At 51.2% G+C, this 27471-nt stretch overlaps 1 protein-coding gene across 2 annotated transcripts in view; it reads left to right on the forward strand.

Moving 5' to 3' along the window:
- Nucleotides 1-400: 400 nt before the first annotated feature.
- The window catches only part of PAQR5 (progestin and adipoQ receptor family member 5), a 74873-nt gene continuing 47802 nt past the window's right edge, over nt 401-27471 (forward strand). The window contains exons 1-2 of one of the 2 annotated variants that reach the window (XM_045530660.1): nt 401-535; nt 20150-20212. The gene's annotated coding sequence lies outside the window, so the exon portion shown is untranslated. Of the gene's footprint in view, nt 536-1430; nt 1460-20149; nt 20213-27471 lie in introns of those variants that run through there. The other variant, XM_045530667.1, reaches the window with a different exon arrangement.

Here is a 27471-nt window from a genome sequence, read left to right on the forward strand (position 1 = left end):
GACACTGCGGGGTGGGGCTGCGAGCACCCAGCTTTTTTCCTCCCCTTCCCTGTGCTCCACACCATGCACTTTTCTGGGGGGCAGGCTCCGTCTGCCCTCAGAGAGGTCCCTCGGGGGCTCCCAGGTCTCAGCCTCTGGAGGTGGGGGTGCGCGGCGTACATGGGCCCTAGGGGTGTAGGGTGTGAGTGGCCCTATGCGCGCCCCGAGCCCCCATGGGCGCATGGCGTTGGCCGAGGAGGGGGGGCGAGTTTGGAAGTCTCCGAGTGCAGGGTCGGTGGCACGTGGGAGGCACAGGCGGGGCTCGGGGAGGGGCGCCCACAGGCCGCGGCTCCTCCTCCGGCCGCCCCGCCCCGCCCCGCGCGGGAGGGGACAGGAGGGGACCGGCGGGGGCCGGCGTGGGTAGGCGCCGACGCGCCGGGCCAGGTGCAGCGCCCGCGAGTCCCAGGCCACTGCGGGAGGAGTGGCCCGTCTCCGGCCTGCCTGTGCCGCGTCCCCGCGCCCTGTCCACTGGACGCCCGTGACCCTCGGAACCCAGGTAACCGGGGGCGGGACGCGGGCTCCCCACCTCCGCGTCCACGCGCGCCCTGTGCCCGCGGCCGCTCCCGTGCCCCCTGGAGCCCGCGTGGCGGCTCGGAAAAGTTTGCGCCGGGCGGCCCTGCACCGGCTCGCAGTGCCGCGCTTCGGCCGCACGCGGGGCGCCCGTGCGAAGGCGGGGCGGTCGCCGCCCGTGCCCAGGCTCCCTGCTGAAACCGGTGCTGTTTGCCTTCTCACACTTTCCCTCTCACCCTTCAGGGCGTTTGCACCCGCCGCTCCATCCCTTAAAATAATCCCTGGATAGGGACTGCACAGGGGGCAATGTCTTTACGTTTGTGTTTCCCGCCGTCTCGGGCCAGATACGCGATATGAGACCGGGATGATCGAGACGGTGCGGGCGAGGGGGCCTCCCGCCCACGGGGGTCGGCCTGGGCCCTGCGGAAGCGGGTGCCCAGCTACTGGGTGTCCCGTCTGCCGTCCTGCCCTCTAGCTGCAGCCTCTTCCCGAGTCCCAGCCAAGACTGAGCCCGGGAGAGGGGGTGGGCGCAGCCGGGCAGGAACAGAGCTCAGGAGCCGGCTGACCCTTGTGGATGCGAGCAGAAAGGGCTTCCTCCAGCTTAGGCAGGGAGGAGGGCTCAGCTCAGCGTGGGACGGGGTGACAACCGCCCCTTCCCATGCACAGCCAGAGAGATGGGGAGGGGTCAGCGGGTCAGAGAAGAGCTAAGAGGCTAACAGGGACACATCTCTCAGCAAACCAGCGAGGGAGCAGGCGTTAGCCCATTGGCAAGGAGGCCCAGAGAGGTTTAGGTTTCTTCGCTGAACAAATGTAGTGGACTTTTCACCACTGAGTGGTGGGCCTCAAACCACAGCCTTCCAGAACCAGATGGTTGCGTCCGCATTCTTGCTGCATCCGTGACTCAGCAGGGGTTTGTTTCTCCTCCCCTCCCTGTACCCACTCCCCAGGTTCTTCCTGTGAAAGGGGCACACAAGGGAGGGCACCTCCAAGCAGAAAGAAAACCCAGACAGGAAGCTTCTCCAGGAGACAGCCAGCTCCTTGCTGAGCTCGGAGAGCTGCAGGAGGGCAGGGACTGCTTTGTTCCCCGCTGTAGCCATAGCACCCGGCCTGCGAAAGGCGCTCTGCTTTTGAGAATGGAATGAGTTAACCTGATCGGCAGAGCTGCTTTGCCAGCTGGAGTACCCCTGCCCTTGGTGAGCAGAGGACAGTCGGAAAAGTTGGACCAGAAGGGCACCCAGCGCCACCATCGCGATCCCTTGGCATCCTTCCCCACTTGGAGCAACTTTTATTTTTTTAAAACAATGAGCACATCCATAAGCCCCTGTGCTTTCTCAGACAGACGACGGGCTTTTGTTTTACCCTCAATCACTTCTTGTCCAGCCAAGGAGACACAGAGGGTGGTGGGTCACACGCCCAGCCTGGCCGTTGCCTAGGTTGGAAACAGAGGGACCTTGTCCCCTCTACGTGGAATTCTTATCCATCCCTCCAGGAAATCTTATTTGGAAATTTTAATCTTTATTTCCTTCCCTCTCTTTTGACCACTCTATGGGGCAACCATGAATTGGGGGAAAGGAACCTGCTTTTCTGGGCCTCAATTTCCTCATCTGTGAAATGGGGGCAATGGAATCTGCATGGTTTTATGAGGGAGTGAGTGGTCCAAAGGGCGCTGCAAGCTGCAAAACAAGCTGTAGGAGATGATTGTTATCTCATGTGTATGTGACTTAGCCTGGCCTCCCCAGTTGGGCTGTAAGTTCCTTCTGAGCAGTGCCCATGCATCAGGGTATCCCTCAGAGAGCAGGGCTCATCGTGAGCACACAGTAAGTTTGCAAGAAGTATTTGTTGATCAGATATAATCTCTATAGGAAGAGAAATTGATAATATTTGTGAGCAATGGGGAGTTTTCAATTCTTCTCCCTCCCTCCCTGTATAAGGGGAGGGGATATCCTACCTTGTCGGGGAAGGTCAGGAGGAAGGAAGGGCAGGGGCTGAGAGCCCCTGTAGGTGGAGGTGGTCCGTGTCTTGTTCATCTAAGGCCAGGGTGGACTGGGGAAGGCAGAGTGAGGAATGTAGAAGACTTTCCGTGGCAGTGCCCTGAAGTTGCAGCCTACCCTGCTCTAGAAGGAATCCTGTACCCAGGCAGGACTTTTGAGGCTCTGCCAGGAACCCTGTGACTCCTGGACTCCTCGTCAGACCCAGGCCAGGACACCCAGAGCTGGTCAGTTCTGTTCCCTGGAGGAGGCTGCTGAGGGTATCTGGGGCTCAAGCCCCTGCACAAACCTGCCACCCCCACCACCCCTGAGAGCTGTCCTGTATATGTCCATGGCCCTGCCCAGTTTCCTACTGCCATTCTTGGCTCTTAATGAAGACTCAGCAGAGCAAAAGCTTTAGACGCAATTTCTCAGCTGGAATGAGCCTTAGCAGTCACGTCCCTCCGCTCCTTCTCTGCTGTATTTTCCATAGCACTTATCCCCTTCTGACATCCTATACGTTTCACTTTTTTAAATCTTATTTATCATCTGCCCTTCCTGCTAGAATATCAGCCACTCAAAGGTATGGCTTTCTGTCTCTTTTGTTCCCCAGTCTATCCCCAGGGATCAGAGTGTAGTAGGTGCACAGTTAACATGTGTTGAATGAATGAATACATCCAATCGACTCTTTCTCCGTGTACAGATGGGGATACTGGGGTCCCAGAGGGAAAGAGTGACGCTTGGAGACAGAGCTAGAGTTTTTCTTAATTGGACTCAAATTAATTCAAAGCTGGGTCTGTCCCCTGCACCAGGTTGCCAGGGGTGCTTAAGAGCCCCCTTGACAAAAAGCTTCAGGCCAGCTGCCTGCAGAGTTACCCAGAGGGGACTGAACAGATGGCCACCACATGGGGTGACTGGAATGTTCCAGGAAGGAGTAATCCCTATTAGACCTCTAGCCTTGCAAGGAACCTCCAGGGCTACTCTCCATGGCGGCCAGTTCCTCTGGAAATGACTCATCTCTTGGTGAGAGTAGCGCCCTCTCCAGGCAGCCTTTTAAAATTCCTCTGGGCATGGGAAAGTTGAGGAAAGCCAAAGCCAGGCTCCAGGCAGCCCTAGGGGAAGGGGTGGAGGTTCAGATGGTCTCAGGCTAGGCATAGCAAACCAGTCTGAGAAGTGCAGCCAGAGGCCCAGGGAAGGCTTGGGGCTCCGAGGCCTCCCCTGGGCATCCGGTAAGAGAGCCTGGAGGCCAGGGTGGTTGGCACATCCCTTACGGCAGAAGCAGCTCTTGCGCAGGCACATATGTTAGATCCATGGGCAGCTTCGGGTTTTTTCCCAAGCCCTGCTGTTGACCCCAAACATCTTTTCCCATTGTCATTGTGGTTTGCCATATTCAGAGTTGGAATGCACCTGAACCGTGGAGTTGGGCGAGGGACTCCAGAAGTTGGGCCTTGTAAGATAGGTAGTTTTCCGGCATGTTGGCAAAATTAGGAAAGAAGGGGACAGGGCAGGTGCGGGAGCAGTAATGATGCTTTGCCTGAAGAAATGAATCTGTGATGGTGCCTTCTGTGTCTGAGGCCGTTGTAGGCCCGCCCCACTGCCCCCGCCATCCTTGTCCCCAGCCGCCCCCTGTGGGCTCCCATCTCCTCTAGAGGGTGAGGCCTTGACCTGAGACAGAGCTTCATGCATTCCTGTCCCCTGGCCTTCTCTTCATCACCCCATTGCTACAAGTTTGCTGTCAGCCACAGTGCATGGAAAAGTACTCCTGTTGCAACACGATGTGAGTCAGTTGTTCATAAGTAATGGGACTGCACCGTCAGCTCTGATGCCCTGGGGTGTGTGACCCACAGTTGGGGACATGGTGGTGGCTACTTGGGGAAAAGGCTAATGGTGACTCTAGACATCACTTTGAAATTACGCAGGATGGCAGTGACAAGCCAACAGGTGCCAGAGATACAGTCATTTTTGGCATCTAGGAAAAAAGATAGTGTCCCCCCAAAGCAGTAATCCAAGGTTTAATTCCCACCCACCCCTTGTCCTCCAAGCCAGACCTTACCCCACACAGCTGCCCTCTCTTCTGACCTTGACCTCAGGCCAGGGCCACCCCCAGCATTCTCTGGCCTTGAGGGGGGAGCTTTGCCTAAGCCTCAAGAAGGGTCATTTTGCCTGGACACACCATTCCCCCTTAAACTGTCATCTCTCTTTGATTATTCGGGAGCCTGTGGCCGAGGTGGTCAGGCTGACCTTGGTGGGATTCATCTGGAGCTGCCAGAGACACGGAGCCCACCCATCATAGCTTCTGGATCCCAGGGTCCCAAGTTCAGCCACCCCGCCAGCGTGCCACTGGCCTTGGAGCTGGTTGCTGCACTCCTGGGAGCTGGTGGGGAGCCCTGGATTCTGGCACTGTCTAACTCACAGGGTGACTTTGGCCCTGTGGCCTTCTGAGCCTCAGTTTCCTCTTCTGTAAAAGAGACAGGTTGGATTAGATCCTGGTGTCTCAACTTCAGCGCTGTTGACATTTTGGATGGATAATTCTTTGTTGGGGGAGGGGTTGGATGTGGGAAACTGTCCCATGCTTTGTAGGATGTTTAGCAGCATCCTTGGCCTCTACCCGCTAGATACCATGGCATCAGCTCCCATTCCCTTCCTGACAGCCAAGACTGTCCCCAGGCATTGCCAAATGTCCCTTCAGGGCAGCGCCATTTCTGCTTGAGACTCCCTGGGTTAAATGATCTCTGAAGACCCTCCCAGTGATCTTCCTCAGGACAGGCAAGGCAGTCTTCTCTTCCCAGCTCCTGTGTTGTGAATGCGGACTGTGGAGGCAGTAGGTGGGGGGTCCAAGGACTCGTGGGCGGAGGGGCCCACTGGACCTCATGCTGAGAACCAAGGCCAGTTCTCTTTGCCTTCCAGACCTTGGTTACATAAGAAGGTGGGGGCTGGGGGGGGGCCTGTGGTCTGGGCCCACACGCGAATGTCAGCGGCCTTCCAGTACAGGGCAGCGTGGTGACTAATCATCTATCTGTGCCCTAAGGACTCAGCTTCTCCTCCACTGTCCCTTCTCACGCTGCCCTGGGAGGGGACACAGGAAGTGAATCAGCCCACCCACCAGGCAGAGGCGGGAGAGAGGGCAGAGCTGGTGTTGTTAGATGCAAGGGCACGCCCACACTGACCTACCCCTGGTTTTATTTTGTTTATTCCTCCCAAGTTAGCTGTTTATTAACTTTGTCCACGGAAGCCCCCTTCTGACCTCCTTGCTTAATGGAAGGGCAGGTCTTCTGGGGACGGGGGAGTGGGAGGGGTTTGTTGATGAATCTTAGAAGTAAATCACTGTTCTGGGGACAACAGGTGAGGCTTGGGATAGTATTAACCCAGAGCTATTGGTGTGGGTTATTCATTCTTATAGTCTCAGTCTGGGAGGGCAACCACACATGTCATCCGTCACTGTGGAGTGCTATGAATGCACGTCTGGGGGGCTCCACCCAGGACGTGCAGTGGGAAGTCAGGCTGGGGGGCACACACGAGTCTGGGGAGGAGGTGGTAATAATGTACAGGCAGCTGCACAGGAGGAAGAGGTGGGTTTCTTGTTTTGCTTTTTGCTTTTTTGTTATTGCGGTAAAATACACAAAACATAAAATTTACAATTTTAACCATTTTTGAGTATACAATTTATTGTCCTGAAGTACATTCGCATTGTCGTGCAACCATCACCACCATCTATCTCCGCAACTTTTCATCATCCCCCAGTTGGAACTCTGTGCCCAGTAAACACTAACTCCCCGTTTCCCTTCTCCCAGCCCCTGGCAACCACCATTCTACCTTCTGTCTCCATGAATTGGACTATTCTAGGTACCTCATGTAAGTGGAATCTTTGCCTTTTTATGATTGGTTTATTTCTCTTAGCATAACATCCTCAAGGTCCATCCACATTGTAGCATGTGTCAGAATTTCCTTTTTAAGGCCGTATAATATTCCATTGCATGTGTGTACTACATTTTGTTTTCATTTGTTTGTCAATGGATACTTGGGTTGCTTCACCCTTTGTTGTGAATGATGTGGCCACGAACATGGGTGTACAAATACCTGTGTGAGTCCCAGCTCTCACTTCCTCTGGGGGTACACCATGCCCAGAAGTGGAATTGCTGGATCATATGGTAATTCTGTGTTTTATTTTTTGAGGAACCTCCGTACTATTGAGGAAGAGGTGTTTGAACTAGGCTTTAAGGATGACCGTGAGATCTTCGGGCATCTAAGAGGGAAGGGGAGGGGAGGGAAGGAAAGAGGCTAAACTGGCGTGAAATATGTGCCTCCGAGGTGTTTGTGTGCCTGGGGCCGAAGAAAGCTATGGCTGGAGGTGCAGCCGTGGAGGGTGGGAGTGGGTGGGTGGAGTATGGAGGGTCTTGGCTGTTTCGTCCTTGACCAGGCAAGTGAACTTGGCTTTGGCCTGTGGGCATGAGCAGTATTGAAGGAGTTTTAATCAGGAAGTGACACAGGCTGATGATCACCTTTGGGGGTGATGCTCCAGGGGGACTGAGAGGGAAAGAGGCTTGAGGCAGGAAGACCAAGTAAGAGAAAGCTGGGTCACCCCGAGGCTGGCATCGGGCTGGGTGCGGGGAGTATCTGAGGGGTGATATGCCACACGAGGATGCCCAGGCTTCCGGTTTGGCGGTGGAGTGAACTCACAGGAGGAGCAGCCAGTCTGACAAGATGAGGAGGGGATAAACTTGGGCCGGGTGGCTTTAGGGGCCCATGGAACCATGTGGGGGAGACGAACAGAGAGATGAGGGCTTGACGCGTGTGCAGAGGCTATGCAGAGCCAGGTGCCATGGTCCAGGGCAAGAGTCTGGTCAAGGGCAAGGGAAAGGACTGCCATCGGATGACATGGAGGGCCCAGTGGAGTTGGAGGCCAGGACACAGGGTGGCCTCTGTTCAGGGTGCCTTGGTCCATGCCTTGGGGGCGTCATATCAAACATTTTCACTACCAGGCTCGAGGCTCTGTGCTCAAGCTGGGCACTGGGGGTGGAGATACAGAGATAAACATGCCCCAGTGACTTTAATTCATTTATTCATCTCATAAAGCTTAGAGAATGGAACTTGGCCAATACCTGGGCACAATTAAAGATTTAATCGTGACAGGTGGTATGCAAGAGAAACAGAGTGTGTTATGAAAGTGTGTCATGGGACATGACTTAGTCCAAGGCAGGGTTTCTCAACCTTGGCCCCATTGATATTTTGGACCAGACAATTCTTTGCTGTGGGGGACTGTCCTGTGCATTGCAGGATGTCCAGCAGCGTGCCCAGCCTCTGCACAACAGATGCCAGTAGCCACACACACACACACACACACACACACACCCTCCTCACTTATGACAACCAAAAGTGATTGCCAAATGTTCCCTGGGGAGCACAGTTGCCCCCAGTGAGATCCATTGGTCTAGAAGTCAAGAAGTGCTTCTCTGAGGCAATGATGTTAGTCTGAATTCTAGAAGGGAGATAAGAACTAATGAAGGTAAAGCAGAGGTGGAGAGTGGAGGAGAGTATTCAAGGCCTGGTCACAGCATGTACAAGGGCCCTGAGGTGGGAAGGAGCTGTGTAGCTTCCTCACCAAATGAATGGGTCCGGCTCCGATTAGGCAGGCAGTGGTGGAGGTGGGAGAGTGCGGACAGATTCTAGGGATACCCAGGAGGGAACACTGCTAGGTTTTGATGACTGCAAGGGTTTGGGCATGAGAGTGGCAAGGAGAAGCCCCAGGAGTGGAGGATGAACCTGCCTGGAAGCTGGCGGGTTACATTTGGGCATGTTGGATTGGAGACACCTGGGCGACATCAAGCGCGGTCCTGAGCCGGGAAGAGAGGTCTGGCTGGAGATATACACGTGGGAGTTACAGGCGCGCAGGTGAAGAGAGAAGCCATCGGGCGAGTGCGGTCACCTAGGGAGAACCTGTGGGCTGAGAAGTGCGGGGAGGAGGGCCCAGCAGGAAGCAGCAGGAGCACCGACATTTGGAAGTTGAGGACAAGGTAGCAGAGAAACCTGGAGAGACGGTGCTGTGGAGCCCACGTGGGGGTGTGCACTGAGCAGGGCTTGGCTGCGGGGCGCAAACAAGGGACGGGAGGACTGAGAAGTGGCCTCTGGGTTTGGAAGTGCCACAGGGAGGGATGGGACGGAGGAATGGGGCTGCCGTGGGAAGAGAGACAGCTGGCAGACAGTCCTTCCAAAAATGCGTCAGTGGAGGTGAGGAGAGGGTGTGGAAGCCAGAAAGGGGAGTGGGTCAGAGAGGGTTTTGTTTATGTATTTAATCTTACTTGTTTTGCCCCTCCTCCTTCTTTTTAGAAAACAAATATAAATGGTTCAGAATTCAAAAATTATGAAGATTGCAGAAGGAGCAGGATTGAGGTGAAAAAAATTGGGAAAATTTCACTGTGAAGAGTTTTTATTCCCCTGTCTCCTCTGACCTCCCATTTCCCCCATCCTTGGAAGCCACTTTACCAGTTTCATGCGTGTGTTAGTAAAGACATTTGTAGATTCCTTCCCCCAAATGGTGGCACACCAGATGCACTCTCTGGCCCCGAGCCTTCCTTTTCCCCCTTAGCTATCTGTCCTGAGCTTTTTCCATATCAGTACATGGAGAGCTCCGACTTCCTTGTTTATGACTATATAATGTTCCAGTGTATGGATGTCACATAGCTTATTTAAGTAATCTCCTTGTTTTTTGGACATGGAGGCTGTTTTGCATCTTTGGCCACCACAAGCAATGTCCCACAGGATCACCTTGTACTTCAGTCATTTTGCAAATGTATGTGGCTGCATGTGGGATGAAGTCCTAGAAATGCAATTGATGGGCAGAGAGTATGTGCATCTGTGTTTTGAAAGATATTAGCAACTTGCTCTCTGTGGAGTTTGTAAGAGTGTACAGTCCTACCAGCATGTGTGAGGTTGCTCATTTATCCCAAACTCTCCAACAGAGAGTGTTGTCAAACTCACTGATATTGCCAATCTGGAAGACAAAAAATACTTTCTCGATATAGCTTTAACTTGCATTTTTCCCACTATAAATAAAGTTGAACATGTTGTCATATATATGAGAGCCATTTGTATTTCCTTTTCTGTGAACTGTCTATTCATGTTTTACCCATTTTCTATGAGGTTGTTGGTCTTTTGCTTATTGAATTGGAAGAAATCTTTATGTATTAGGGAAACTAGTCTTTTGTCTATTAATAGAATATAAATTATAAGTTTTTCCCCCCAGTTGGTCAAGGATATTTTTTCCTTAGGAATTATGAATGCGGATGGAAGAGATTCACTAGAGAGAGGTAGGTCCCTGGCATGGAGGTCCCTGAGGAGGTACTGGGCTATGTTCCAGGATGGCATCAGGAGTTAGCTGTCTCTGGGCAGGAAGAGAGACACCTCTGCTGTCATAGAAGGCAGAACGGAGGGAAGAGGGTGCCATGCGCCAGGAGTTTGATGGCTGCAGGTTGAGGGAGGGGAGGAGATGGTTGAGTTCATCTAGGGAAGAGGTTGTGTTAATGAGATATCAAAAAGTTAGAGGGGCAAGAGAGTTTACTGTATTAGCAAGAGAGTGATTGAACTGATGAGCCCTGGAATCTGAGTTAGATGAGGAGAAGTGAGTGGACAGAGTATAAGGGTCAGTAAACTGCAGGCCCAAATGAGGCTCGGAACCAGCCTGGCATGAGTGGTTAAATCAGCAAGCTCTCCGGGAAGACTTCCTGAAGGAGGTGGGCTGGGAGATGAGGAATGGGGAAAGCACATTGGGAGGCACAGGGGAGTGCATGCGTGTGTTGGGGTCAGGACAACAGCCATCAGAACCGGGGCTGGAGGAACACGTACAACGAGGAGGTTAACCTGATGGTGTAGAGGGAAGGTGAGATGACAGGGCCCGAGATGTAGGGGGGTCCTGTGGGTGCTTTGGAAACATTTTCTATTCCCAAGAATAATTTGACTTTGTGCTGACTCACACTGGGAGCTCATGGTGGGCTGTAAAGCTGCTTATGATGAAGGACCCACATGATGTGTGTTCCAAACCTGCATTCGGTCCAACCCATTTCTTGCCAATACAGTCAACTCCCTGCCCTTCTGACCTTTTTGATACCACATCAACAAAACCTCGCTCTTGGATGAACTCAACTATCTGCCTTCGGACCTTTGGCACACGGCGACCTCTTCTCTCCCTTCTGCCTGTTGCAACAGCAGCAGTTCCCCGCTGCCTGGAGTGAGCCTTGGCCATCTTGCTGCCTCTTCCTGCCCCGTAGAAACCCCCCTTCTGCCCCCACCAGAGCCTCCCTCCCCCAGGATCAGGTGCCCATACCTGTCAACTGGTTCTGACCTTCCAGGAGTACTTGATTTGAGAAAGGAATCTTGAAGACCGAAAAGTCTTTACAACATGAAGAACCAAGCAATAGTGGTAGAACGATTGGTCATATCAATGCTGTGTTGGAGCTGGGGGTCCTGGTCCACACTGCCTCAAATCACACAGACTCGTTTCCAAGGGGGGTGCAGATTCACCTGTTCTTACAACGCTGGCATGGGTCACAGTCCTGCCTGTGTGCTGTCAGTCAGTACATCTGCTGGAAGTCCACAAACACATGCACCCATCTGGCGATTCCTCATGCTACCTTGTGATTTCTTTTTTATTGTTATCTAAAGAGTTATTGACCTTTCGAGAGTGGAATTTTTGGGGCAATAATCTCACACACAGCAAGTGTTTACCTAGATCAGGGGTGGGGAACATTTTCATGTTGGAAGGCGCGTTAATTTAGCTGTAATCAAATAACAGCTAGGCCACATTCAAGAAACTTCAATTATATATATATAAAAACGTACATTATTTTGTAAAAATCTAAGTACTATGTACTTAATAATTTCAAAAAATGAAAACTGTTTGTTAATTTTAAAGTTAACCTTTTAATGACTTTGTTGTATCTGCTTTTTGTTGGAAAGTATTTGAACATTTGGTTGCAGCAGGGAGGTCCGCAATTCCAGCTGATCCTCTAGATGGGTATCAGTCATTTGTGACCTTAAGGGCGTCTTGATTTGGGTTAGGTAGGAGAATGTAGATTTGCAGAAATAAGTGGTTGAAAAGCAAGAAAGCATTTTCAGGCGTGTCGCCACCAAAAGCTTGGGTATTCTACTACATTTTTCCATATTTCAATTGGATCTTTCTTAGTCATCAGACAATGACTTTAAAATGTTATCTACTGAGAGCTCAATCAATTCCATCAGTAGTTCTTTAGGTGCCTTGGTGATATCCACTAGGTGAGGCTGAAATGCTAATTTCACTGTGATGTCATGATTCTCAAGTTAGTGAATCTTTCATTATATTCTCCAATTAATAGGTCCATAACAGCTTCATATTCTTCAAATGATTCACGTATATCACCCTGCTCATCAATGACCTTTGCTAACTAGAGAAAATGTTCATCTAAAATTTCCTTTTGAAGAATAAGTGTTTTGAAAAAAGATAGCTTTTTTCAAAATGCTTGGATTTTTTTTGCCACATATGCAGTGGTCCCCAACCTTTTTGGCACCAGGGACCGTTTTCATGGAAGACAATTTTTCCACGGACTGGGGCAGGGGGGATGGTTTGGGGATGATTCAAGCACATTACATTTATTGTGCACTTTATTTCTATTATTATTACATTGTAATATATAATGAAATAATTATACGACTCACCATAGGTTGGGGACCCCTGAATACAGACTTAGTTTTATCTTGCAAAGAAATATTCAAATTGTTTTGATTTGACATGATATCACACAGAAATGCTCCATTCCTGTAGAAATATTCTTTCAATAATTCATATTGCTGATTCTGTTCTTCATAAAATTTAACTATTTGTTCTGGCAGAGATAAAATTTTGGCTAACACCTGTCCTGTGACAGCCAACACACTTTAGCATGATATGGCAAAGCCATACTGAATGCCTCATTGTTCAACTTCAGCATGTTACGTAACTGACGATGCTGTGTTGCATTTGCAGGAACATAGTTAACAATACTTATAAGTTATTGTAAAGTGTCACTTAAAATAGTAGCTTTAGCACGGGGATTTTGCTGATGCAAGATACAATGAAAAGGAATGAGTGCATCTGGATCTGTTAATGCTTTTCTGTGCAATAACCCCTTCACGTTTTCCTGTCATGGAAGGTGCACCATCTGTACATACATTCAGTTTACCAAATTCAGTCCAACTTCATGACATTTATCTTGAAAGTTGTTGAAGATATCTATTCCCCATGTACTGTTCGCAAGAGTGCCCAAATTGTGTAACTCTTTGTGGCAAAGAAAATCTTCTATTGTGACCCAAATGAAGTATAAAACCTGCGCTGAGTCAGTAGTACCAGTTGATTCATCCAAAGTGATTGAATAATATATATTTTCATTTTGAAATATTGCATGAAAGTTGGTCTGTTAAATTGAAGTCTAATCCATGCTGATGATCAGTTATGGTTCTCCTTGAAAGAGGCAGTTATTTGTACTTTGAAATGTTATTGGGGTTTAAGCATCCTACAACTTTGACAATGCATTCTTTCACAATTTCTATGTCACTGAATGGCTTCCCTTTTTTCGCAAGTGTATAAACTACTTTATAAGTTGCTTCAGTGGCATTATTTCCAGGTCTTATTGCTGCTTGGAGGAATTGTCTTTGCTTTTGCTTTTCATCTTTTAATTTCTGCAATACAACTTTTTACGCTTCTCACTCTAATTTAAAATATTTGTGGTCCTTATGAGTGTTATAATGCTGATGAGCATTGAACTTCTTTAATGTTGATATTGCAATATCACAAAGCAAGCAAATCATCTTATCTTTAGCAGAAACAAGGTAATAGTGCAATTCCAAATACTCATTACAAAATCTCTTTTCTTCCCTCAGCGTTTTCTTGGTCTTCCTTGACATGATGGGCTGTTAAGCAGACAGAATTAAAAAATACTGTTCAGCTGTGCAACTATTCACAAATTCCACTTCAAACAGAAATATAGTGCACTGTTGTCAAAAGCTGATAACAGACTGGTGTACTCGACCCCCATAAACTCTCATTAACCAGCATCATGCGATAGTGGTGCCAGTCAGGTGGGGAAAGTTAGAACTAAATCATGAGTGTGGCCGCCATCACTTTAGCCCTATGGCTTACTAATGTTCTAATGGTGCATGTCAATCTGGGAGGATTATTTTGTTGAAACATTTTATTTGGTGTTTTAAATACATTCATTTTAAAAATAACATAAAAATACAAAAGATGAACAAAAATGTGTTAATAAAAATAAAAGGATTTGTTCTGTAAAATTTGGATTCAGTCAAAAGGCCACACTTAAGGACCTAGAAGGCCACACATGGCCTTGTGGTTCCCCACCCCAGCCTAGTTCTTATGAATGCTGAACTGGGCCAGGTGCCACGGATCTTAAGCATTTGTTGCATTTGTTTTACCTGCTCAGTAAAGACACCATATAACGACTCCCTGAAACACTCCTATAATCCCGGTTGCCAGTGCAGAGAATAAAGGGAACCCAGTCGGTCTGTGATTGGCAGAGATGACTTCTTGAAAGTGGAAGAGCAGACGGTGCATCTGGAAAAGGTAGCTAAGGGGAGGGAAGAGAAAAGGAAGTCCAACGAGGAGGCCCCCTGTTTCTGGCATCCTGTGGGGCCAGGTGTCCCCAGGAGAGGTTAAGCCATCAGATCTTCAGGGTGGCCAGAGGATGGAGGCTGATCACCCTGGGGTGACAGGTGAGCCAGCTAAGGAGCGGAGGGACGGGAGGCAGTGGACTTGCTGCCGACAGTGGGGGCGTGGGGCTGTGAATGTTGCGGGAGGGCTTGAGCTTGATGGACAGGGGTGGACTCAGGGACTTTGCACTTCTGCGAGGGACCATGATTCCCCTGGTAGCTGCAGTTGTCCCCATGGCAGGAGGCAACTTTTCCCAGGTTAAGGCACACGAATGCCTCCTGCCCGGAGTGCTTTCTCCATGAAGGCTGGTGGTGGTCCAGAGCTTGGAGCACCAAGGGGAAGGCCTCCGTTTCTGAACCGTGGGATGTCAGTAGTTCATTTCTTGAATGAATTTGGTACACATCCTCTCTAGAACCTGACTAATCATTTTTTTAAATTGTAAGTGGAAAATAAAAAGGAAATTGTGTGAAGCAGGGTGAAATATTTGGCTCCCCCCAGGCTCCAGCAAACAGGAAGGGAAAGTGCATCTGCTGCCTCTCCCCCACTCCCTCCCAGTCTGGTTTAATCTTCACCTTTGCCTCAGCCACAGTGCCCGATGCCCAGCTGCTGGAATGTTGCTTCTAAGTGTAGCTTAACGAGACTGGGGCCTCCTGGCCTTGCCATTGACCAGCTCTCGGTGTGACCCTGGACCCTGGATTCCCGCCTGGCCTCTCTTCTGGAAGCATCGCTTTTGCCTTGCGAATGTCCGGACCATTCTCTCCTTCCAAACATAAAGTCTTGGCTTCACATCCTCAGGATTTCTTTAGGGGCCTGAGGAGAACAGAGGAGTCTGAGGCCGTGAATTCCAAGGGTTAAGCGCCTGTGCCTGCCCTGCGAGCTGGCTGGGGAGGGGAGGGAGCGGGCCTGGTGTGCTGGGAACACCCCCATTGTCCACAGGCCTCAGATTTGACTTTCAAAGGGAAAACCCCTCTCCTGATAAGATGGGTCTTGCTCTGTTAAAGATGGCTTTGTTTCAGTGTCATGCTGCCGTGAGAAGGAAGAGGCTGAACCAGGTCTCTGGGGCAGATGATTCCTGCTGTGGGTGAGCCGAGCCGGAGGGTGGCATGCAAGGGGCTGTGCCCGCTGTGCCTTCAGGAGCGCCCACCCAGCCTGCTGGTGCTGGGCACTCTCTTTAATTGGATCTTGGGGACCTCTCTGGAGGAGCAGAGCAGGCATTGTCATCTCCACTTTCTCACCTTGAGATGAGGAAACTGACGGTTGTGTAGCTTGTGCACAGTCCCCTGGGCTTCCCAGGGACAGCTGGAGTCAGACTTGAATCAGGTCTCAGGACTCCGGGTCCAGCACGGATTTCCCCCACAAACTGTCCAGGATGGGCCCTGACACAACTGAGTTCTCTCCTCTCCACTCCTCCCTTCCTGCTCTGATTTGTCTCTGTCGTCCCAGCTGCTGCCAGTTATTGGGGAAATGAATTTACTTTGTCCAGGGAGGAAGATCTGGGTCTTTGTATGAATAGTGAGAGAAAGAAAAAAAGTTTGCCCTAATAATTTCAGCTACTTCCTACAACACCTCTCCTCAAAGTATCAACCTGTTCCTCAGGCCCTTCCATTAAGACCCAAAGAAACGAATCTCTAATGGTGAAATCTCCAGTCTCAGGGCATAGAGGGTGGCCCTTGACTCACGCTGCAGACCACTTTTCTACCTCCTTACACAGATGCCAGCCCAGCATGACATTCCTGTGCTGAGAAAGGCAAGGACCGATCTCCAAGCATGTTTTCACCTTGACCTGGACCTCCCACTTCACACGCCCAGTGCACTCTGTGGGATACAGTGGGGCCGTGTTTGGGAGACGTATCTTAGCCATGGAAATGATTTTTCTTCTCGCTCCTCATACAGAGGCCCTGCTTTTCCTCCCTGGGCAAAATGAATCATTTTCTACAATAAGCTGCGGCACTTGGGGCTTTGGGGACAGGAAGGGACAACCTGGGTTTACGGACAGCTGTAGTAAGAATCCCACCATCACCTGCTTGGCAGTTCCATGCTACATCCTCCCATGGGTGCCTTGGGTTCTGGGCAGACCTTGGGTTGGAAGCCCGAGGCCAACCTGGACCCTCAGAGGTGGCCCTGGGCAGCAGAGGCCCAGGGAAGGTGGGGTTACTATTTACACCTTCCTGGACTGGTGCTGCATGTTCCTGGGGGCTGATTTAGAGGGCCTCTTATTCCTATTCTTCATGGATTTTTGAATAATGTATTTTGCCTCAGCCCTCTAAAAAAAGCCTGGTGCTTAATAATGCTAGAATAATGACCTTGTGTCACATTTCAGCCACCGGGGCTCTTAATCCACTGCTGCATTCAAATACTGTGAAATGTGCTACTTATGACATTGGGTTAGCAGGAAAAATAACATCCTAGCGAGGAAGAAGGAGAATAAATTCTGCAGTCTGTCCTGTAGCCTGGGACAGGCCAGAGCAGGCACATCCTCAGTTCTAACATAGTTATAGCAGCAGCTGCTCCGTCGAACACCTACTGGGCACCAAGCGCTTACCAGGGTGCTTGCTGACGCCCGAAACACACCAAAGAGGCAGTTAGGATGGGGATTATAAAAGTGCCCACCTGGAGGGATGTTGTGAAAATGAAAAAATGAAATGGGGCATAAAGTGTCCATAGGGGCTTGGAATAGACTAAGTGCTCCCTAACTGGGAGTTCAAATCAACATGGTATCTCCACGTCACAAGGGAGGAAGGTGAGACCTAGGGAGGAAGGTGAGACCTACAGAGGCTTCAGGACTCAAAGCCAGGGGAGTGGACTCCAGAGCCCAATGCCACATGCCCAGTGGGAACGGTGGTATGTTATGGGGCGGGGGCATCGGCCTGTGGTCCCTCCGCCTCTGAGCTCCTGTGGGCCACTTGCAAGTCTCGCCCTTTCTCATCAGAGCCCTGTGTCCTTCTCTGACCCCAGTGCCCTCCAGTCTGGGCCGGGGGTCTGGGCAGGTGCCAGCCTCCCCATGCATGTGACCTCCTTCCCTCTGCCAGCTCACGCCTCCTGAGCTCCTTGGCTGCCCTGACCATTTCCCCCTCGCCTGTGGGGTGTGTTCTTTGGGTAATAATTACATGAAATGGCTCACCCACCGCTGTATCTGCTAACAACCCCCTAGTCCCAGAGGGTGAAGCTCAGGTTAATGATTGCCAGGAAAGCTTCTCGTGAATGCAAATCCTCCAAGGGAGGTGCAGCAGTTCCCCTGGGTGGTCACTCGGTCACTGGAAAAGCACCCTGGGCGCTGTGTGGTGGTCTGTCCCCTGCGCCCACCCACCTTCTCCCCTCCTCCCCCTCTGTGCTCCCACCTCTAGCCTCTGGAATCAGCACCAGCTGCCTCCCTGCTCTGGGCCTTTGCTCTCCAGGGACAAGTCCTGGCCCTCTTTGGAGCCCCCTCAAGTACTGCCTCCCATAGGAGGCTTCCCTCCTGCCCTGCTCTGGGCACCCTCCCTGAACGCCTCTGAGCTACCGGGCAGATGTTTTCTGAGCGCCCTCCGGTGCGTCAGGTGCTGCGTGTGTTCCCAGCACTCAGGAGTGAGCAGGGCACGAGCCCTGCCTCCCAGGAGGGGAGGGAGGATGCGACACCCACGCAGCCTGGGGTGTGGCAGGGCGGGGAGGGGAGGGGCACTGGAGGCTGATGGGGCAGGCGGGGTAGGGCTGAGACCCAGGATGAGGTGCAACATTCCAGGCAGGTAGCAGAGGGAGCCATGTGTAGGAAGGACAAATCGGGATTTGGTGTCAGATAATGTGACTGAGCTGCAGACGTGCTGCATTTGCAGCACCTGTGAAGTGGCCAGGTAGATGTGCCCAGGAGGCGGGGGGTCCCTTAGGGAAGTCTCCCTCCCTCCGATTGCTTGCCTAGCAGTTCTCCTGGCTACGCCTGTCTCCTTCTTAGAAAGAGGCAATTCTCTCTGAGGGCAGCCACGATTCCTGACCCCCTGCCCGACAAGGACCCCAGCACTGAGCACGTGCCCACGGAGGAGGTGTAGAATGGAATTTAAACTCACCTTCAGCACCCACCATCCATTCCGCCTCCCGCCCCTGCTTTTCATCTTGTCCTGCTAGTCCCCAAGTCCTTGTCTGCAGGGGAGATGGCCTAAGACCCCCTGTGGGTGCCTGAAACTGGAGACAGTGCCAGCTCCGTAAACACTGTGTGTCTTCCTGTGTAGATATACCTAGCATGACATTTAACGTGTAAATTAGGCACGGCGAAAGATTAATAACAATAACTAATAATCAAACAGAACAATCATAACAATATACTGTAATAAAAGTGAAGGGAATGTGATCTCTCCTTCTCAAAATATCTTACTCTACTGTACGTACCTATTTCTGGACTGCAGTTGGCCGAGGGTGACCGAAACCTGGGAAAGCGAAACCTCATCTGAGGATGACTACTCTGTCGGTCCCTAGATTCTCATACTTCTGCTCACTCTCCGTTGTGTGTTGTCTCCCTGGTGGGTTCCAGGCCTCATGAAAGGAGCAGACACAGAAGGTCAGGGCAGTTGTTCCCCACCTGGGCCACACGTGGAGCTCAAGACTGGAGCTTGATATCCGGGTGACCCCCAGACTGCACCCTGGGGGCTCTGAGATAGGCCCACCCAGGCCAGTCTGGTTTTTCAGCACAATTGGGTTTGGTACGTATTGCCAGAGAGGTGTTCCAGGCCCCTGTCTCCACCCCAACTTTACCCCCCCACTCCCTCCCAGGGTTAGACCCCCTAGGCTCCACCTGTCCTCGTGTGTGTGTGTGTGTGTGTGTGTGTGTGTGTGTGTGTGTGTGGTATATGGGGGTGTGGATAGTGCCTCTGTGGTTTGAGCTAGAGGCTGCCTCCCAGAAGCTCCCTCTTGAAGATCTTGGTTCTGTCCTCAGGGGCTGCCTGTCCCCCTCCAGGTTCCCAGCCTGCTTTGCCCCAGACGTATGAAGGCTCTTGTCCTTGCCCGAGTCTTCTCTGGGTCTTCCTCCTTTCCTTCCTCTGTGGTCTGGCCTGGCTCCCACAGGCTGGCGGCTTTATCTCAGACTTCTAAGTTTCAGATCAGATCAGAAGCTGAGAGATAGGATTGTGCCTACCCAGCAGCCTGCGGCTTCCCTGTTGGGGAGAGGGGAACGTCAGCAGTCACGGCCTGCGGTCACTTTCCACCAGCCTGGCAGGGACTTCACCCTTTCCCCACTTGGGAGAGGAGCCTGCCTGCTGCACCCACCTGGAGGCCAACTATCTAGGTAACAGAGAGGCAAAAAGAGCCTGAGCTGGCATTGGCATTCGGCGCCACGGTCCTAGCTCTACAGGGCTCAGCGTTGGACCAGCCCTGGGTGGGCTCAGCTTCTCATACCTTGGACCAGAATCTCAGTGGTCTCTGACTGCACTTTACAGTCACCTGGGCCCACCTCCCCTCACCTGCCCCTCGGGGAGCCTGATTTAAGTGAGCTGTGGTGGGTCAGGGCGTTAGTATCTTTTAAAACTCCCTGGCTGGTTCTGACGCGCATCCAGAGCTGGGCTGCCGGCACCCACCCTTCCAGCTGTGACAATGCGTTATTGTCACATACGTTATTACATACTGGAATAAGGGACCAGGGCTGTTACTGTGCATATCACAGAATGCTGAAGTAGGTATTTGTATTTCACAAAAAGATATTTTTTAAAAAAGGTAGCACCATAAACCCAAATATTTAATAATTTTAAATGCAAAAATGTTTTAGAATACCAAGGAAGTGTAGATTTATAAAAATGCTATTTGATCCCTTTTAAAGCAGAATCTTAAAATCAGAGGATATTGGCAGAATCATTATGTCACAAGTATGGGGTTTTTTTTTCTGTAATATTTTTCAGAAAAAGCTTTTCCTGACTCTACCCTAGTTGAGGAATGGTGAGAAGATGTATTTGTGTGATATCTTCAAATATTTTCCGCTGACAAGGCCTTTTGACTTTTTTTTCAGGGACTGCAGTCTTGTATTCATAAGGAGCCATCGTTTTGTTTCTAACGTGTTTCCGGTTTGCCTGTAAGTTCTGCAGTTTTATCTCGTTCAGATGGAGATTCTGATGCATGCTTCCTGTATCAGTTTCGAAACTGTCATGTTGATATTCCACATGATAGGAAAGTCTGTGAGTAATGTAGTAGTTATTCTTGCAACAGAGTTTTGCTTTGTCTACTCTCGTGCCGTGTCTCAGTAGTTCTCAAGAGGTATTTCACCTTTGAAGGTCTAGTTTTTTTTTTTTTTTTTTTACATTGTTGTTGTCTCCTTTTCAGAACATACGCAAACCACTGAGAGATTAGTGTAATTAACTTCCATGTCTGGCTTCCACAATTATCAACTCGTGGCCAGTCTTATTTCACCTATACCCTTACCCAGTCCCTTCATCCCAGCTGGATTCTGTTGAAGCCAATCCAATACATCGTATTCCTTCAGGATGCACCTCTGGAAGAAGAGAGCCCTGTAAAACACGTAACCACAGTACTATTGTTGCACCCTGACAATTGATAATTCCTCATTAGCAAAATATCCAGTGTTCAAAATTTTCCAGTTATGAACATCGGTAATTTCCCAATTTTCTCATACTTCTTTTTTTCTTACAATTGGTTTATTTGAGGTTTCACATTTTTTTTTTATTTTTTTTAATTTTTATTTATTTATTTATTTTTTGAGACAGAGTCTCACTTTGTTGCCCGGGCTAGAGTGAGTGCCGTGGCGTCAGCCTAGCTCACAGCAACCTCAGACTCCTGGGCTTAAGCGATCCTACTGCCTCAGCCTCCCGAGTAGCTGGGACTACAGGCATGAGCCACCATGCCCGGCTAATTTTTTTTTTTGTATATATATTTTTAGTTGGCCAGATAATTTCTTTCTATTTTTAGTAGAGACAGGGTCTCACTCTTGCTCAGGCTGGTCTCGAACTCCTGACCTCGAGCGATCCACCCGCCTCGGCCTCCCAGAGCTAGGATTACAGACGTGAGCCACCGCGCCCGGCCTGAGGTTTCACATTTTCAAAATTCTGAAATAAAAATTTTGGACCAAACAAAGTATACGATTTTGGTACTGAAGTACAGTATTCATGAGTCCAGCATGGCGACCACTGGGTGGAAGGCGCTAGGCAGTGGGGCCAGACCCTGCCTCTGGGGTCCCGGGTGCAGTGGGCAGCAGAAGTCATTTGGGGGCTCAGCAGACATTTACTCCTTGAACAGTAATAGTAACATTGAGCAGTGTCACGGGCACAGCCACCAACAAGACAGGCTCGTAGTCTGTCTCGACCTGAGCGAAACAAAGACGCTGGTGTCTAACTGTGAAGTTTGCATATGGACATAGTCCCTTGTAGTGGAACCCAGAAGACAGTGGAGGCTAATTTTGCCCTAGAAAGCGTTATGGAGCAAGAGATGTTTGAGTTTAGTTGAGTTTGATGTTTGAAGAATGGGTAGAATTTCATCAGGAAAAGAAGGTGGAGGAAGAAGTGCCTCATCCCATGCAAACAGCAAGCGCAAAAGCATGGGGTGGGTGGCAAGGTGGTGTGTTAAGGCCCGAGGTGAGGGGTGGGGTGGGCATGTGGCAAGGCTGGTGGGAGGTGAGGCTGGGGCTGCTGGACTGTGGAGGGCTTGAGCTTATGCTAAGGAATGGGGTCTTCCAGCACTTACCGGAGGGGACTGCACGATTTTCTCATGTGAGTATAAAGTGTGGACAGGAGAACAGAACCTTGCAGGGGCAATGAGAAGTTATTTGGATTTCCAAGCCCTTCCTGGAGCCCTTTATCCACTAGACCAGGGGTGGGCCTATGTCTCCCTCCATCACCATGAGTCTCCAGGGATAACATAGGGACTGGCACACAGTGAGTGCTCAATTCAGGTCTGTAGACTGATGGCCTCTCGAGTGCTCCAGTGTGGGGCACTCCCACCCGCCCTCACCTTCCCCTGTGGTTGGTGACCAACGGAGCCTTCTCCTTAGGCCTTCGGCTCAGGGAAATGGGGTGGCTTTTCCAAATGCATGCGCTGTTAGGCTTTAGGACTTGGTCCCCAGCTGCCCTGAATGGGGTCCCAGGAGGCCAGTGTTGCCCGGGGCCAGCAGGTGGGATGGGGGCACATGGAGGAAGGCTCAGCTGTGGCCCTCTCAAGTGGGCGTATGAGAAAATGCCAACATTTGCAACCCCCGCGTTGGCTGATACAGTTAACTTCTCCAAGACTGGCCAAGAGTTGGCGGACTCACTCATTTATTTCCTTTCAATAGTATTGTTGCTTTAGTAAAAAAGAATAACACACATGCTCATCGTGGGCAAACTCTAGCATTACAGAAAAGTGGAAAGAAGACAGTGAAGCAGGTGCCTAGATTTGCTGATCTCCCGCTGCCGTCTAGAGAGAACCGCAGCGAACAGCCTTCCAGACATTTTTCTGCCCATAAACACAAGGAGTAAAACGTAACACAGTTTCATATAGACAGTATTACAAGATTTATGCTGTTCCATAACCTGCTTTTTTCATTTAACAGCTTGTCGTGACACTGTGTTTCCTGTCAGTTACCGCAGATCTGTAACATTTTTAATAGCCACACGATGCAGCTTTGCATGGAAGTACCGTAACTTACCCAGCCCGCTCGCTATTGCCAGAAATGTGGGTTGTTCCCAATTTTTCTCTGCAGTGTGCTAGAAAATATCATTCGGCTTTTTCAGCTGTGTAATAATCGCCTAGCGGTAAATATTTAGAATAGCTGGGATAGCTGGGGCCAAAAAAAAAAAAAAAAAATGTTCAGTTCACTCACAGAGTCCTAAAGCCACGCTGGGAGGTTACCATGGCAACCCCCGGCCACCCTTGCGCGGGGAGTGCCCATTAGCCAGGGCTCTGCTGGGAGACAGGTCAGAGCTGAGGGGAGCAGTCTGTTTTCAGGCGATTTTATAAACCAGGGGCAGAGGGAGCAGGAGAGAGCGTTAGCGCAGAACTGAGATGGTTTAAGGTGCAATGGTGATAAGAGCCATTTATTGCGGGCTTGTTATCTGGCAGATGCCATGGTTTTTCATACTCACGAGAACCGTTGATACTCATATTGTCCTCATTTAAGTGATTAGAGATTAGGTAATCTGTCCAGGGCACACAGTAAATGATAGAGGCAGGATTTGAAACTGGCCGGCATTCACTCCTCAGAATCCTCCTTACTGCCTGACGGGGGTCCCCAGCCTCTCTCCTGTCACCGTCCCTGGGCCTCTGTCCTTTCTCCCCAGCCTTCTAGTGCTTTCATTCCCATCAAATTTGATGCAGTGCGTACTGACTCTTCATCTGGCCCCCGTCCCCCAGGCCCCGCCCTGGCCACCTGCCACCCCGTACCCGTTCCACCTCCATGCCAAATTGTGGACAGGTCCCCGAACTGTGTGCACACCCTCTTCCCACCTCCATGCCTCTGCTTCTGCTGGGCCGAAGCTCTCCCCATGGCTGCTGCACTACTGTTTATTCTTCAAGACTTATCCCAGCCTCTGTTTCTTCCAGAAGTCTTCCCTGACTCCCCGACATGACAGCCCTCCTCTGTGTTGCCCTAGAAGCATCTGGTTCTGACCACTGCTTTACCATTAGATGTGCCATGTGGCAATTGCTAGAGTGGGTCTGTATTAGAATGTGAGCTCTTAAGGGATGGAACCTTCGTGTCCACTTCTCCATTCCCACATCCTACCAGAGCACTGGGCGGATGCACGGGTGTCTAGTAAATGTGTGCTGAATGAATGAATCAATGATTGAGTATATTCCCGCCCACTCACCATTCCTGCTACCAGCCCAGGGCAAGGGAGGGCAACGCAGAGACTAGTTAACCCAACCAGAGCAGAGGAGCCACTCCCTGGTTCCCTGCTTCTCACCTGGCTGGTTCCCGAGCACTGCCCAGATATCTGCTCCCAGTCTACACCTTCCTTAAGCCTGGTCCACCCCCTCCTCCCACCACAGTCCCGACCCATGGCTGTCTGCCAGGGTTCTGGGTGAATCCTTTACTATCACTTCCATCCCAACTTTGTTTCTCCCCGTCAGTCCCATGAACCTCACTTTTGCTCATCTCTTTTGCTCGTTTCCCTCGGGGAACCTCAGGTCCTCCCCGGACTTTGAAAGTCTCTTCTCTCTCTGCCTCCTAAATGTATCTGTGGCCTCGACTTCTCCTCCAAGATGCGGTCATGTGTTTTTAAACTGCAAGTCTGTGCAAAGCGAACTCAACTTGTCTGAAAACTGCCCTGGTTTTTCTTACTTCCTTCATTGCTATCATCATTTCCCAGCCTCTGGGAAACGGTGGTCCGAGACCCCGGCTGAATTTGCCTCATTTGCCTGAGTCTGTCTCCCTGTGGTCAGACGCCTGACTTTTATCCCAAAGCTCCCAGCCAACCCCGGCAGGAGTGGGGGCCGTCAGCAAACCCGAGGGCACTTAGTGGGTCTGAAAGTGCTGTGTCTGCTGGGCTGGTTGTTGCCATGTGCAAATTCAGCCGGGACTGTAGATCTTCAGATTTGTCCAAAGACACTGGGAGTCTAGGTTCTTATGTGTGGTCCCTTGGTTTTGTAATGTTGGCCCATTTTTTTGTTTGTTTGTTTTCTTAACAGACTTTATATTTTATAGTAGTTTTAGGTTTGCAGAAAAATTGTGCAGAAGGTACAGAGAGTTTCCATTTGCTGCCTCCCACCTTCAGGTCCCCTAGTAATAATACCTCCCATTGTTGTATTAGGTTTGCTAAAATTGATGCACCAATATGGACACATTAATATTAACTAATGCATTAGGGTTCATTCTTTGTGTTGTGCCTTCTGTGGGCTTTGACAAATGCATGATGTCGTGTATCCACCATTACAGTATCGTGCTGGTTATTTAAAAAACATTTTACATGCCAGAAGTCTCTGCTTTCCACACTCTTTTGTTCCACGTGCCCCTCCTCTCTTTGTTTCTGCTCCACCCTGTATTCAGCTCTTCTCCTCTCTCTCTAGTCCTTAGAGCTTCCTGTCCCTGGACAGGGACAGTTCTCTCCTGTCTCGTCTCTCCACCAGACTCTAAGCTCCTGGAGGGACTCGGAGGTTTAACTTAGAAGTCTAAGCTTGCTCTGGAGTGCTTGTGAGATCCACCGTGGATTGAGTGAATGAATGCCTGCACGTGTGTTGGGTCTCAGGCTTCCGGGGAAGGTGCTTTGGGTGCAGTTGACAACAGGGAGAGAGCATGTGGCAAGGGATGGAGACCTGGGCACATCTCGAGTGGCAGTGGCTGCAGGGAGGAGAGAGGTATCCCAGCAAGAACAGTCTTAGAGAGAGGAGAGTTGAGGACAGACAGCTTGAAGGGGGAGGGAGGAATCCTTAGGAGGAATGTGGGGAGGACAGGGCTAAAGGGAGGAGCTGACCCCATAGAACGCCCAAGTCGGGGTCTCAGACTCACCCAGCCCAGAGCCCACCTTCTACCCATGGAAACAGTGAAGCCCAGAGTGGGGAGGGCAGTTTACACAAGGCCCCAAGGCCCCAAGTTTACATGGGACTGCTGCAGAACAAGACTCAGAACCCAGGGCTTTCTCGGCCCCTTGGAGCCTTCTCAGATGGAGACAGCCCTGCCCATCACCCCACCTCTTGTTGAACGGCCTGTGCGTGGGGAGGGCCCAGCGTGGGGCCGAGGCCTGCTCCCCAAGCAGGGCAGAGGGAAGGCCTGGGTGTGGTTGGCAAGCCTGTGTGCAGAGGACGGGGTTGTGACCTGTGAGGCAGAAGCAGGAGGAGGAGGTGAGGAGAGCAGGGGTGGGGCCACATACTCCACCTTTCCCTCCCCCTGCCCCCAGCAGCAGCCTCCTTCAGGAAAGGGGGTTGGAGGAGGAAAATGAACTCACAACTCCTCCTCCCCAGTGGGGCCGCCCACCAGCCCCCCTCCCCCCGGGGCAGCCGGGCTCCCTCCCACCTCTCCCATGCGCTCCCCCAACTCTGCCCCCGAGGAGCCAGACGAGGACACATACCTTCCACTCTGCTGAAGGGTGCCTTGCTGTTCCCGTGACACGCCCCGCGCAGTCCCACCTGTGCACCTTTGCTGACGCTATGCCTCTGCTGGCCATGCCCTCTCCCCTTCCCAAGCTGACAGATCCTTTCTGATCTCCTACACTCCGTTCACACGTCTTCTGCCCCAACCCTGCGCTGCTGCCCTCCGCACGTGAAGGAACCCCTGCCTGGATGCTCCCGACGTTCCCATAGCATCTGCCCTGCCGGCCCTCTGGTTTGTGTGTCTCCCCTGTTCTGCAGGGAGCTCCCCCATGGCTCCGGCTGTGGTTACACCTGTGTCCCCAGCCGTTGCAGAGTCCCTAGCACAGAGCCAACTCACTACGTGGATGAGTGGATGAATGGACGGCCTCTGAGTAGAACAGTCAACACATTTTTATTGAGTCTCTTCTCTTAGAATAAAAATATTAATAGATTCAGATCCTGTCTTTCAGGAATCTAAATTGTGGCCACCAAAATGACCGCACCTAGACGGATCAGAGAATGATAGAAAATCAAGCTAGTAATAATGATGACCTTTTCTTGAGTTGCTTGCTATGGGCCATGCTCCATGCAAAGAGCCTCAGGTACATTATTTTATGTAATTCTCTTGCAGCTGATGAGGTCGACATAGAGACCAAGGCGGAGAAAGTCAAACAACATGTTCAAGGGCACCAGTCAGTGAGTGGCGTGTGGCCCTGATGTCTGGTTTCAGCCACCTCACTGCAGCTGGAGGGGTTCAGCGAGGGCGGGAGTGCTGGGGAGAAGGAACTGGGGGCCAGGCCTGGAAGTGGCCAGCTGGGGGAGGTTTGAAGCCTGGGGACAAGCCTGGAGCGTGCCAGACTGGAGAGACTCCGAGGAGTTGCAGGGAATGGGATTGGGGGTGGCTGTTACCCCAGCCTGTGGTCACTCTGGGTGGCCCACAGTGACAGAGGCTGGCAGGCTCTCCTCAATGCCCTGCCTGGTCCTCCCACCCCCAGCCCAGGAAAGAGCTGACTCTGCAGGTAGGAACCAGGCCCATTGGCTCCAGGCCGGGCTGGTCGCCCTGGGTGTGGCAAGTCCACACAGGGCAAGGCCAGCACAGCCTGCAGAGCGTCTTCTCCCTGGCACGCACCTGCTGAGGGATGCCTCTCCCAGCCAGCCAGCCAGCCTCCAGGGTGGGGTGGCTGGGCAGGAGCAGGTTTCTGTGAAAGAACACTCGCTCCCCTCATTCACTGACCGGTGACATGACTGTTTCCCAACGCTTGGAGCCGGGCCAACGACTCCTGTCCTGGATTGGCAATTCTGTCTGGGCACCACAGTGACCTGGGAATGTGACTTTGCTCT

The sequence above is a fragment of the Lemur catta genome, chromosome 1 (assembly GCF_020740605.2).
Source record: "Lemur catta isolate mLemCat1 chromosome 1, mLemCat1.pri, whole genome shotgun sequence".
NCBI lineage: Eukaryota > Metazoa > Chordata > Mammalia > Primates > Lemuridae > Lemur > Lemur catta.